Source organism: Falco biarmicus, chromosome 4 (assembly GCF_023638135.1).
Source record: "Falco biarmicus isolate bFalBia1 chromosome 4, bFalBia1.pri, whole genome shotgun sequence".
NCBI lineage: Eukaryota > Metazoa > Chordata > Aves > Falconiformes > Falconidae > Falco > Falco biarmicus.
The window spans coordinates 11147093-11162107 of NC_079291.1; the positions used below are offsets into that span (position 1 = coordinate 11147093).

General features: G+C 39.9%; 1 protein-coding gene across 1 annotated transcript in view; it reads right to left on the reverse strand.

Annotated features, from left to right (window-relative positions):
* The window catches only part of GADL1 (glutamate decarboxylase like 1), a 132962-nt gene extending 124510 nt beyond the window's left edge, over positions 1 to 8452 (reverse strand). The window contains exon 1 of the mRNA XM_056338214.1: positions 8368 to 8452. The gene's annotated coding sequence lies outside the window, so the exon portion shown is untranslated. The remainder of the gene's footprint in view (positions 1 to 8367) is intronic.
* Positions 8453 to 15015: the final 6563 nt, after the last annotated feature.

Consider the following 15015-nt stretch of genomic DNA (forward strand, 5'->3'; position numbering starts at 1 on the left):
GTGTTACGGGCCCAGATTCACCCCAGCTAACTTCAGGTCCTCCACTGAGGCATCTAATCCCTAGGGTCCCTCTGCACCTGCCCTTCAGCGGGCCGTTCAAATACGTCTCTGGTGGGAAGTAAGTTGTCCTGCCACTAGCCCATATGCTTCAGCTGAGTGTCTCTGTTGAAGTGGGGTGGATAAGGAGCACAGAGCCCTAGCACTGCAGGGGTTGCACTATAGTTTCCTACAGCCTAATTCAGTGGTGACATGATGTCCCCTAACGCCTGTTGGCAGCAGTTGTAGCAGCGTCTGTTTGAATTGCTAGGATAGCTGAGGACCCTGCTTTCCACTGTATTAGAAAAAAAACTGTTTAAATAACAGTTTCCCGTTTATATGTCAATTTTTCCAAAATGCAGTTGTCCTGGAGAAATGGATGGTTAGGAAAGATGGATTACCTGCCCAAAGTCTTCTTTGTTTTGACACTGGATCTAGATATTTATTAAATAATGAATACACAGCAATAGGAACATGTATGGCCAGATACTAATCCTTACTCCTGTGTGGCAAAATTGATCAAGAAGGCTTTTGATCTAACTTAAAAACAATGCAAGCAGTGAATTGTGTCTATGCATTTTAAATAGGCTGGATGCATAATAACGTAATTTTTCATTATTTCTTATATGCAATACAGGTGAGTTGAGCACATTCAAAATACACCAGGGTTTTTTGCCTGATCTCACAGAACAGTTGCACATCACATTATGCCATGAATATTATGTTTGAAGTTTTATTCAGATTTTCCCCGCTTTCAACAGAATTAGCTGACATGTTCATGTCTAAAATGAGCTTGGTCATACAACCTTTAGATAAAAAAACCAATAGCCATTTTCACTATAAAGCTAAACCTGGTAGACTTTCATACAAGAAGTGCTTCCTGAAAGACTGTGGACAGAACGCAGATGGCAGTGAATGTAGTTTGCAAAACAAGAACAAGCGCAAGAAGTAACATCCATAAAAGCCCCCCTGTTTTGATGGCCAAAAGAGTCATTGTTACAGTTTGGGTACCTGAAATCTTTATAAAGGCAAACAAAACAATTTTAGCCAGCGACTGTATGCTACCTAAACTACATCATTACAGGGTAGGGGGGTTTTCTTACTACCAGATGGTTGTTGCTCCGGTTGTGCTAGCCTAGATGTGTGCTGACATCTAGTGGTCCTTTGCAGAATAAATACAGTCCAAACGTTTATTAATTAGCAAAAAATAATAATAACCTCAGATTGAAAAAAATATTTTCTCCCTTCTCTCCCTTTTCCCCCACAGTACATTTAATAGGGTTTATAGATAACTGGAATGCTAGTGATTATTGCCCTTTTCGGTATTTATTTAAGCTGAGGTTTTCTAAAGCACTGTTCTCATTGACATCATGCTGAGTCCTTTGGGAAAATCCACCTGGAGGCATTCCTTGACTGATAATCACCACGGTATTTAAGCAGAGACTGTAAAATTGAGAAAGAAATAGATAGAAGTGCAGTTCTGAATGTCTGGAACCACAGTATGATCTGTATTACACCCGATTTCATCAGAGACCCCTTAAGCTATTCCTACTAAATTCAGATAAAAATTTGGCCTTAAACTGTTATTTACCTATTCATGTAAGAAAATGGCTACAAATAGCCTGTAAATGATAATTTAGTTCAATATTATATTGAAAATGTCTTACCATATTATAGAATCCAATGAATATTTATGAGATAACAGTCAAAACTCTACTTAGAAACCCACTTTCCACAGCATTTACTCCATCTTCATTTAGCACTCGTTTCTGTTCATTTGCAAAGCCATGCATGTAATGCACCCCCTACCCAGGGTAACTAAATTGGGAAGAAAGCGTTAGAGCTTTACTCACTGACTCAAAGTAGGCTGAAAGAGGAAACACAACCAGAAAATCACCTGCCTTTAAGACGAACCGATTCAGGACACCAAAAACTCCTGCTTAGGCTTCAGCTGATTTTAGAGTCCCCACCACTCGTAAAGGTGTTTATTACTTGACAAATAAGGTAACTGGAGGTGTTACAGTGCTATGTTTGGTCAGAGAACCACAGTCTCCAATATGGCGTATTCAAACCCTGAAAGAAGGCCTATACCACCTCCATGGGGTCCCTGAGGCCACCTTTTAACCAACTTTGATTTTCAGGAGGACTAAAGGAATAGCCTGATGCAGAAAACTCCAGGTAAGAGAACGGGAGAGGAATGGTATGCTGAGCTAGCACTGAAGAGATTTATTTTGAAGGAAGAAAATGGCCTGATAGCTTGTGTTCACGTGCTGTCACTGTTCCACACAAAGATCACCAGCATACCTTTAGTGTTTCCCTGACATGTACCCACCAGCATCCTTAGCAACCCGGTGTGCTCAGTTCCTCATGAGCAGGTCATTACTTACCGCTTGCATGATGTTCATTTTGGGGGTATTACAATTCAAGTGGCTGCGCAGCTGGTACCCTATAAAGAGTCTTTCCACATAATGTTATTTTTCATTTTTTGCCTCAGCGCAAGACCTGCTCGTGATTTATTGGCTGTAGGAAAGCACAAAGCTATAATTTTCTTTTATTGAACTCACTCTGGGTAGCCATCACTCTGCAGAAATGCAGATGGTCATCTTACTCTTATTCTTAGTGACAGGATGAATGCCACAACTCTGCTGACAAAGACAGCAAAGCAGTCATTTATAATAGTAAGAGGATCGTTCAATTTAATATCTGTATTAACTGCATGTAGTTAGGCATTTTGGACAGAGCTTTTATAAGATCCTTCTCTGCTAATACTTTAGGAATACACTGTATTAAGGCAAGTTTGCATAGCATGTATGCTGGCATCCAAGTGTAATTTCTGCACTTATAGCAAATGAAACAGAACTATACTGCACAGAAAGTGGCCCCCAATTGAACTCTGATCACAGTTTTATTATGTGTGTTTGAGATACGGCAGTTAAATAATTCTTCTATCTCTTTCCTCACTTCACACTTCAATTTTCCAGGGGCATCCACACTGCAGATGAAATTCTGGATCCGGATCAGAACCTATGAGCTTGAGTTGAATGAATGTATTTAACTAGTTCATTGCCAGTGGAATTAAGGAGGCAGTTGGCAGCTTTCCTTCCGTCTCAGAAAATGCGGATTTAGGGAATTGCTGGGACCAGCATGATGCACAGAGCACACTTCCTCTGTTCTGGGGTGAGAAGAGTGGCAGTGAATAATTCACCACACCTAGTGGAGTGCCCAGAGGCATGCTCTGTGATGACCAGTGAGTTTGTGGAGAAAGAAAATATGGCGTTGAATATTAAACAGAAAGGATCAGGTGTTTTTTTAATAAGCACCCTGCCTATTCCTGCCAAAGACCTTAACAGCTGAATCTGGAATGTGCTTCATTTTATCACAGAACCAACTATTGCTACAGCACTTGGAGAATAATTCAAAGAAACAAAACACAGATGCAAGTAAAATCCAGGGATTAGACTATTTAATCATTTAGAATAAGGGGAGCTTTACCTAGCATATTCAGTGAATGGGTTCAGAGCAAAAATACATCCAACATCTGCTAATGCCACATTTTAGTATTGCCTCTTCAATCAGCGTAAATTATACAGCTTAAGTGTTCATATCACCAATTAATCTCTCCTGAATCAGATCTGCATATTGGTTGCTTGAAATAGGCTTAATATAGTCATAATTGTACAAAACACGAATATCATTTTTCATAATAATTAGTCAGTCACATTGCTTTTTTTCTCGTTTTGTCTAAATGTTCATATGCACATTAGAAGTTGGCAGTTAAATTTTATCCGTACAACATCTCTCAATTACTCCAGGGGTCTGTCTATAGCATCTTCTGCTTAAGGCACCAAACCTGTGCAAAGTCTAGGTGTTCCATATGCAATGTATTCATTTCCTCAGAGGCCCATTTCACAGGATCACAGAATCATAGAAACACAGAATCATTTAGGTTGGAAAAGACCTTTGAGATCATCAAGTCCAACGTTAACCCAGGACTGAACTGATAATTTGAAAGGGTTGGAACTCTGCTCCAGCAAGCGTGTGGCAAGGAAGCACATTAAGATATTTCCCACTTTGGAAAAGGCTCAGGGCGAGGAACCAGGCATGCTGACCATCAGAGCATTTCCTTGCAAGCTGAGAGCAGGACATGAGCTTGCTGTGCGAGGGCCATGGAACCTTGCAAAGGAACTGCATTGTGCTGAAACTACCCAAGCATTATAATGCTTTTGCATAGCAGTTTGGTTGCCTCATTTGCTACAAAGACCCCAAAAGTTACAAGGACATAATTACTCTGACCTCTGCTTGTTAGAAGTTGATAGAGAGAGAGTTGATAGCAGTACCATGAACTGTCCTCATGTTTCATTTGCTGATGTGTTGTAAACCTTTGACTTGCTGCCAAAATTTAAGGTTGCCTATGAGATAATCCCAGCTAAGAAGTTCAGTTCATATGCATTTTTCTGCCCTTCTGCTGGAGACGGGGACATGATGCAGTTAGCTAAGAAAAGAAACACAAAAACTCCTGGGCTATGAATAATGATCTTGAATAAGTTCTTGGATTTGCAAAATGGTGATAATAATATTTACCCTCATATTAAATTTATAAAATACATCTCCCCTGCTGGAGTCTCTAAATCCCTGATTAGACCACCAACAATTCCCTTATACATTTCCTGCTGGTTTTAATCGCCTATCCCCATCTTTTCAAGGATATTTTCCCTAAAGAAAAAAAGTAAAGAAAAAGGCAGAAACTTTGCATTCAGAAATGAACAGTTACAGCTGCACTCAGGAAGAGTATGAGAGCTGGCTTGCAATAATAACTTTAAAGATACTGTAAATGCTTTATTAATCCATGCTGTTGACAGCTTTGAATGCCAAATTATCTGTGTTGCACTGAGCCATGAAACTATCCCGTGAGGTACCAAGTCCACCCTGAGACAACAGCGAAGCCAAAGCTTTGATCCTCAAGGCTGACTTGAGTAAATCATTATTTTTAAACTCTTTAATCCCTCATGCATCCATAACACATAGTTTTAGAAATGCATTTTACTTCAATTTCTTATTACTTCAGAATTCAGTCCAACTTCTACTGCAAATAAAGTCAGAGCTGCCAGAGGCTCCAGAGAGCAGAACTAGTCCTGCTCTACTGCAATCCTCCACTGAACTGATGAGACGACAGAAACAGTATGTCAGCAGGGACCATAGTTTTACCTTCTTTAGATGCTGCTTTTTTTTTTTTTTTTTTTAAACAGTGTCTTAGTGTAGCATTTTCTGGAGATGAGAAGGACAAAGTTTGGGAGCCTGGAGGTCCTAAACTTCAGCTCTTGCTCTCATGCCCGTTCATGAGATGACTGCTAGAAAATGACCGCAGGTAACACTTCATACCACACAGCATCTTACATCAGCTCAGATATACTAAGCTGAGGATTCAGACTTTATCCATATTGCTAAATAAAGCTCAAGGCCCCAAGTGACATTGCCTAGCCACTCTACATAATGTTTGGCCCAAGGTTTTCCTTTGGTCTTCTGTAGTCACCTCATAGCCTGAATGCATAAACATTATTTCACTGCATATTATTCTCAGTTCAGAGCATTTTGAATAATGTGATGGCTGTGTCTCAACTCATCAAAACAACATTTGATCAGCACAAAATTGAGGCTATAGGTTGCACACTCTGTGGTGCAGCAGAAGCCCTGAAGGTGCAAAGCGTCCGAGGATATTGTTTGAGGGTGGGGAAAACAAGCCCGGGCCCGACAACACAAAACAGTGCCAGGCTGCACAACAAGTATTAAGCACGAGGGATAATCAGCAGCCCCAGGAGCTCATTCCCTGGCCCCAGTCTCTTCTGCAGTATCGACCCAGCCACGGAGCCCTACATGCTCCAGCTACCCCAGTCCATACCAGACTCTCTACCCACTACAGACTGTACAGGGCGGCCTCAGGCTGCTCCTCCCTGTAGATACACCTCTTGTGCAGCCAAATGTAAACTCAGTTTCTGCCTGTAACGCAACGATAATAACATTTACCCAATTCCTTTCTGTAAAGTTCGCCTTATCAATGCCAATACACCATTCGCTGTATTGAAAAAAATGCCTTTTTTGTGAACACATATCCTGAATGAGGAAAGTCAACAGGGAGATGTTTTTTATCACTGCAACTGCAAACCGTATCTGTGATTTAGGCAGTCATTTGCAAAGTGCTGTAAAACACACCCAGTTCTGAAAGTGCCCCATCTACTAACTGTTAGTTCAAAATCAAAGGCCAAATGAGACCCTTCTGGCAAAAATAATTAGTGCCTCAATATTGCTGCAGCTTTCTGTTGTCGGAGAGGAAACCAGGGATGCTCAGCTGCAGGATTCCCCCCACAGATGCTGCCTACCGAAAGTATCACCAGCAAGGCTGAAAGGAGCTGTACATGGCTGATCAGAAATCCTGCATACTTCTTGCTTGGCTGATCTAAATGGCCATTGCTTTTCATGGTGCTACTGTAACTCAAATATCATTCCAGTTGAAGGAAGCTTATTTTGTATGATACACAGTGTCCTGGAAGAAAGCCTGTCACTACTGTCTCAAGCTTACGTTGCCAGCAGGAGTGAATGAATCTCAGGGAACTTGACAGTGCCTTTTGAAAGCAAGTTTCTTACTGGTCAGAAAAACATCAGATGCTTAGTGTGAAAGTGGTTGATAAAACAATCCCTTGCTTTGCCTGCTCTGCTCTTTTCAAAAATCTCCTTGCTGGAAAAAATGAACTGAAATGTGGATTATACATTTCTGTTTACCAAAGGCATATATTGCACGTATGGGCCAGTGAACCTATTTTCTAAATAGCATTTTAAAAAAAAATCACAACCAGCCAAATGTTTCAGATTTTTGCTCTTGCTTTTAGGGAAGCTAGATGAAAAAGACAGGGCAAGGCAGAAAAAAAAATGTAATTTAAAAGAGTCACATTTACTAGCATAAAGCATGATCGTTCATCAACGAATACTGTTTCTACTTAGTACTGCACACATGGCAAGGGCAACAAGTCCACACAGACCAAGCGAGGGAAAACAGGGAAAGCGTGCTTCCACCTACCACCCTGCAAAAAAGATGAATGCTGGCTCTCTGAGTTTTGCCCAGCAAATACCAATCCCTTTATAACAAACTTGCTTACATAAGCTGCAAAAAATGTCAGTTCCACCACCACCAGCGAAAACCCAACCCACAACAGAGGGAAACAGCAGACACCCTCCCATGCACAAAGCTCTCAGTGAGCAGTTTGGTGTCCTCACTTTTTGGTGCTTTTGTTGCTGTGTATCTCCCTTATCTACTTGGGACAAGCACCTGATTTCTACCATAGAAGACTGTTGCGTATAAGACGACACACATTTTCATGGGCTGCCTGTCAGTTGGTCATTCTGTCACTAACTTCTGCAGAAAATGCAGAAATCAGTGCTAATAACAATTCTGACAACATCATCGTTTCTGTATATTGCAGACCTTCACACTTGAGACATCTGTAGCTAAGCAGCACCATGCAGACTAGCTTTGCAGCAGAGGATTAACAATATGACCTCCGAATCACTTTTGCTTGGCTAACAGACTGAAGGCTAAGAGGGAGACAAGAAAGTCTCTCCAGGAGTCTGACATGAAGAATTTCCATATTGGTGTTTTTGAAAAGATAGAAACAGAAAGGAAAAGAAAAGCCAGTGAAACTGTCCTTTCACAGTTAAAACGAGCCATAAAATAATTGCTAATGAAGAAATTAGCATGCTATGAATACAGAATTTGCAACTGTAGATCTTATAAGAGAATCAATTAAGATCAGCATAATGGTAGCAATATATAAATTTATATGACAAAAAATTATCTTCAACAGTTTATTAATACTAAAAAGAATATGTTGCTAATATTACTTTAGAAAATATTATGTAAATGTTTTCAGGTATATATTTTTAATTTATCTGGCTATTTATATAAGTCCTTATGGCTACTATGAGCATGGTACAATTTCCAAAGGAAGTTCATTGCTTTTCCTTCACTTTTCTTCAAGGATGGGAGAATATAAAGATCATGAAAAACAGTCAAGATGCTCTATGTTTTGTCTATAGCTCTGCATATGCACTGTAGAGTTAAACATAGTTCTAGACTTCCTGGTGTAATGATGTCAATCAAAAGCTTTGCTATTTTTACAAGAAAAGATAAGAAATGCACAACCAACAACTGTTGAGGCCAACTGAGAGAAATAAAATGTGGCTCTAGATTCTGCTTCCACTTATAAACTCTCCCACAAATGCAGCAAGGAGCAGGCTGAATATCACTCAGAAATTATCATGCATGTACAAGGAGGTACTTACCTGTTAAGACACAGCAAAAGCTTCATCTGCATTCTATGCAGAAAAGGAAACTGCAACCTGCCATCCAAACCGATGCCTTGGAACTGCAGGCACCTATGGGATTTTGGGAAGACAGAGAGATTGTATAAGCCAGTTTATTAGGAAAGGCAAAGAAAGGCTCTATGCAATTATCATAACAGTCAGACAAGCCCAAGTGCAGCTACATTCTGAATCGAGAGAACTGAAGACTAGTGAGACGCTTCTGATATTGGGTAAACGTCAATGACACCAACCACGCTACTGAAGAGGGCTGAGCATCAACAAAAGCAGGTAGACTGCATCCCAGGAAGACTAAGCTGGAAAGAAGTGACAAGATTTAATAATAAAAAGGTGTCAGCATGGGCAGCAGCAGCGGGAATTCTATAAAACTTGCCTTAATTTCCTTATCATCTCATCATCCCTACTTCCCATACAGTTTTGCCTATCTGAAATACCCTCTCCTTCCAGTCTTTGTCTTTTGCCATTCTTTCTCCGAACAAATGCTTTGGTCTTTTAAAGTCCACAAAATCAAACCTGAGCTAAGAAATGAAACACAAGATCTCAGAGAAGAAAGCACAAGTGGGAAGCCAGAGACAGGGAACCATTTAAATATTGGAAAAAATGCTGGCCATGGAATCAGAAAATGGATGAGCACATCCCTGTCCTAAAAATCCATGCACTTCCCACCATCCTCTTCAATTCAGACTGCCTCTTATGTCTGCTCCTTTCATCTAACAGAGTATAGGCTCACTCTACAAAATGTGATCATCATCACTCCCGTGAACCTTCTCAAATCTAGAGTAGCTTCTGCAGTCTTTGTAGTATGCTGCTTAGAAAACAAATGTACTACATCATGTTACTTGGGAGATCAGAAATATAGGGTGAATAGGTACATTCTTCACGTTAATATTTGGTCAGCTGAAGCTGAAAAACACTGCATGCAGAAATGCAAAAAAATTTTGAAATACTTGTGAATTTTAAACCATTACAGAAAGGAATATGGAATTAGAAATTTTCTCCAGTGACTTGGATAGATACATAAATTGCACTGTTCTTTCAGAACCACCCCATAAATAAAATCAGACTCACAGACGTGTTGACATGTGTTACTCAGGATCAATAAATAATTTAGTAATAACGCATTCTGAGGTGTGTAAGCTTTAGAATAGGCAGGGTACAGAAACAGGGTAATATCAGTTCTGTGAGCCCTTTCATGATCTTCACTTATTCTGTGTCCAGAAGGCTCCATGAGAGCAGCTGCATACAAAAGGAACTAGTCTTCACCTGCTTTGTATGATTAATAAACACATTCGTTGGTTATTTGGTTAAATATCTTATTATAACTATGCACATAGGCAAAAAAATGTTCTGGTTGTGCAAGTCCTTAGCAGGCTTATGTACAAAGCGACAACTACATCATGCTAATATAATATAGCTAATAAGTTTATTAATATGTGGTAAATATAGCTAATAATTTATATTTATTATATTTCAAGTATGCATATAAATACAATATCTCCCAGTTCCAAACATCAGTGTTTCCTTGTTTCCTTTAAGCTGCTCATGTCTGCTTGGAAAGGGTATTCCTGAGGCTGTTCTAAACTACTCTCAAACTTTCACCTCTTGCGCCTCAACTCCTCACAGACCCTTGAATCTCAAGCAGACCACAGGATTCCCCAATCTGAGAAGAGCTGTAATTTGTAGTTAAAAGGCATCTCAAGGTAAACTGGGCCTTCTGCTTAATTATAGCATAGTATGGAATCATTCTGTACACCGTGCAAGTACAGACAAGTATAGTGGAATATGTTCTCATCCTTTGACTACAAAAGAATGGTGTAATAGAGGATGGTCAAGTCTCTAGTTCATTATTGGATGGGTAAAAACAAAGTATGGCTTCTTTTGACACCCAGGAGATATACATTCTGCAGGGCACTGTGCAGGCATTCTGTAGCCTACACTAGAAATGTCTCTGATATAACATGAATAAATGTGAGATCTGTGGTCTACAGATTGCATTTAGGCAAGCAGATATAGCAGCAAAGAAAAGCTTGTTTTTAACAGGGTTTCTGGCATCTTGGAATCACATTCTGTGAACTGTGTATTTGAACTTGAAACTTCTAGTACAGTATTAGCATACTTGTTTCAAAGCAAGAGATGGCCTGTAACTGGTAACATTCAGGAGACATTTATACACCCACTTGCAACATGCACAGATAAAACCTAAACAAATATAATACAGTGTTTAAGATTATAATGCATACATATCTCAAAACTGAGTGCTGTAGAAAAGAGACATATGGGTAAGAGAGAATAATTTCTTTCAAATGCCATAAATTATATTGGAATGAAAATATTGCATGCTGTCTGTGAAAGATACTAAATTCATTCTATTTTATATATACACAAATATTTCATCACTTTGTTAATTTAAAAGGTTTCTGCCTTTTCACATTTCCCTATGATTAAATCGAATCAATTACTTATGAAAGCTTGCACGTTGCCAGTACATTTCACATGGGCCCAAGGACTGTGCTTTTTCCTTCGTTAAGCAACAACATTATTGATTTGGACCTGGGTGGCCCGAAAGTAGCAATCATGGGGGCTAGATCTGAGTCAGAGTTAGCTTCACAAGCTGGGATGTCTCTGCATCCCGGCAGTAAGTCCCAGTCTGAGTACAGATGAAGGGCACACGTACTTTGTCCTCTCTTTTCCTACGGAGGTAGTTGGCACAGTTCAGATTCTGACCTTGGGCTGGTACAGATGTCTGATCAGCAGAGTAAAACATGCTGCCCCAACGGCTATTCCCCGCCTCTTCCAAGGAAGAAGCTGCCAGCCTCATGGAAACACCCCACAGCCTCCATCCACTCCACAAATCCAGCAGCAAAATCTTGCAGCTTTTGGACTGGCAGCACCAAAGTACATGTGCAATTTTAAGCACATGAACTAACAAGACCTATGCACAGTACTCCACTGAGTGTGATACTACAAAGGTATTTAGAGCATATCGAAAAATTCCCAAACCATCTCATCAACTTGCCACAACTTTGACACAGAGACACTAACACGAGAGTTATTCAAGCTCCAGCTGTATTCATCCTTTAGCTGTTTTGCTTAACGTTTCCACAAAACTGATAGACTTACTGGCACATTTTTTTTCATTAGTAAATAGACTGACATCGTATCAGTCACCTACCGGCTATCAAAGAGTAACAAAGCTCCATTTCAGCTGGCATAGGCCACCTTTTAACTAGCTTTGATATGAATGCCTCGGGTTATTATATGCAACAGCACATACACAAAGCACATCTCCATTAGATCCCAAACCGTGCACCAAAGCTACATTTAGGATCACAGAAAAAATGCAGACGCTTCAGAAACAGAAGATACGTTGCCACGGTAGGAAATACAATACAGACAATGCTGAGAGAAGGAGAAAAAGAAGTCGGTAGGGTTAAATGAAAAGTTCAGTCCAAATGCTTAGCAGTGTGAATGCAGTTGTCTATCAGACAAAGAGCATCGTTTCCAATACAATGAAAACTACAAAGTTGCTTTTTGAACTGGTCAGAGCCCAGGAGACTTCACATGAAATGAAAAGCAGAATGAAGAAATGCCAAGAAGGCAGCGAACTGTTTAAAGATCTTTCCGTTTAAAAAAAATAAAAAAGACACACACACACAGACCTTTTAAGCTAAAAAAAAAAAAAAAGAGGCCAGAAAATAAATATAATTTTACATAATTTTTATGTTCAAACATTCCAACTGGTCTTGAGCACAAAGTAATCTCCTAAGTACTGTCAAACAGAGCTCACCAGTGAAAGCACTTCCCCAAGTTTTATTGCAATAGCTTAAATTTTATGGAGGCAGTTAAAAGGGATGTGAAGAAGAGAAGGTATTCTCTTAGCCTTTTATGACAGGCTTCACAAATTGTTTTATTCTAAGGAAACAGCTGTACCTATTTCCTACTGTATACAATAGTGATGCCTAGGAAATGATTACTTCTGTAGGATCAATTGTATACCAGGATTCTTTTTATTTTATATCTGATTTGGTCTCCAAAGATATTTCCAGCATTAAATCCCTGTCATTTCTTGGCCATGTAGAAAATCAGCAATGGGTAGGCGTATCATGCTGCTGTACCTCTAGAATTACTACAAAAGACTTAGCAGGACTGGAAAAAAAATGAATTGTAGGAAGAAAAATCTATTTAATCCAGAAACATATTCAGAGATATAGCTCAGGTGTGGAGGAATGATTTAAGATTTAGTCTTTCCTTTACATTTAGCTAGTCATTAGTGAGAAAAATGCTTCTGGAATATCTTTACAGAACATGAAATCAAAGCAGGGGTGAATAGCAAATCCAAACAAAAGGAGAAAGCGTTTGCTATTCAGATCTGTATCTCTGTGAGGAAGAGACTCTCATTATTCCAGGATGTGTGCACCAGATGAATGTTAATCTTTGCCTTGTTAAGGTATCTGGCCAAGTTTTCCTACAGGTGCCCCAAATAATATGATTCTAATTTGCAGACACAGCACCATACACAGGCATCCAGGCAAGGATTTCCAGAAGGTCAAACAAAGAAGATGCCACCTTCTGCTGAACCTCAGCAAGAAGTGGACGCTTAACTCATCTAGGTGTCTTGGCAGATCCAATCTGGGGACACAGGACAACCCTGAAGGCTGACATTTCCGTTGTATAGGACAAGGAAACGTTTGAAAGGGCATGTTTGAAGAGGTGCCTGTACAGTTCAGCATTAGTCTTTCAAAGCTTCACCATTATTGCTTCTACATTCAACAGCTACCTATATTCTAATTCACTTATAAAAAAAAGCATCAGTCTTCATGAGGGTATTTTTTTTTTTTTTTAGAAAGTGAAATTTATATCTAGATAGAGCTTTTCACCTGAGAATCAGAGTAAATTTCCTAATTGTAGCAGTGATATTGATTCCAGGACATAAGGATGGGAAGAAGAGCTGTACCATGCTGCATCTCTGCCATATCATCAACTCTGCCACTGGCCAGTACCCCTCTGCCTAGAGCAGAGTGGAAGAAAAGAACCATTTACCCACAATACTGCCCCCAGCTTCTTGCAGTTTATTGAGTCAGAGGTAAAAACTTCCTCTTCAGCAGCCCTACTTGGATTTGCTTCCATGAGTCTGTCAACTGCTCCATAAAACCAGAACAGTTTTCAGCATCTTGTGTTGATAACTTTCTTGACTCAACTACACACAGAAGTGCCTTTTTTTGCTGTGAAACTACCACCTTCTGATTTCGTTTGAGCTCTCCTATGTTTTACGCTGGAAAGGACAATGAACTCTACTCACCTTCTTTATATCAGGCTTTACAGACTTCCAGCGTGTTGTCCCTTTGTCAACTTTTCTCCAGGCTAAACAGTGTTAGCATAGTCAACTTCTTCATATTATGGAAATTTTTCAATACCTGTGATTACCTTGGTTTTTCATCTCTCTAACTTTTAAAGTTATTTTACATTTTATTTTAGAGGAAGGAACCAGAACTTCTTAAAGCATTCAAGATCCAAGCCTAATGCGAATTTATACAGTGGTATAATAATGTTTCCTCAAAGTCGTAAAGACAGCTTGCTTTCATGATATAAAAATAGAGAGATAAAGCATCGGGACTTAGAGTTCAGTATCTGTAAGAGGATTTAGACAATATTGTAAAATATCCTTGCTGTCCTAAGGGCAATCTTATTTTCATATATATCCATATACATCCAAGAGAACCTACAAATCACTACAATCCAATAGCTAACAAAGACTCACGTGCATTACCTCCTGGTTTATGATTAGGCAGAATTACAGTCCATCAGCTAACACCCATATGGTTGCTACTAATTCTGTCAAATTATTAAGTCATGAGATAACACAGTGGTCAGCCCATTAGAAGAACCTAGATGAAATCAGGCAGAAGACTGTAATCATTCAGCTTACTCTTCACCTGCCCAGTGGTGAGGCAGACACGGGACTGGCAGGAACAACTGCTGCTCCTTTTGAGGAAACAGAGTTAATGAAGTTGATCAAAGTTTAAAAGGTCCACCAAAGAATTTCCCTTGCATTGAAGCCCTACACCAGACAGGTGGCAAAAATATTTTAAGTTCTCTGTTTGGTTCTTGCAGATATTTGCATAACAAACAAATGTTAGATGACTGTGATAGCCTGTGCTCCGTAGCAGCTCCTGGCTAACAGCGGAGTGGGTAATGCTCCATGCTGAGGTGGTTGGGCTGTGAAATTCCCTATGACAACCCGATAAAAGCTGTTACATCTCCTCTGTAAGTCTGGTAGCAGAAAACTACGCCTTCCTCTTTGAATGTTGTAAAAGTGTTATCAGGTTGAACGGGATATTCCGCGTCATAAGCAAAGGATGTGTAAGTGAGGCGATACACTGAGGCACAGCACTGCTTTTCTTCCCTGGATCCCTTCCTCACAGCAAAGTGCCTGCTGAACTGTGTGTGGGCAGGTCTCTTCAGACCAAAATGGGACAAGAAAAAGTTGTTCCCTCCTCTTTAACATCACCCTTTAGTTATGGAGCCCTCAGCAAACCACAGCAGGAATAACCAAGGGACTTAAGGCTGTATGCTGGAGGGAAAGGACAAGAGAGCTGCACTAATGTACAC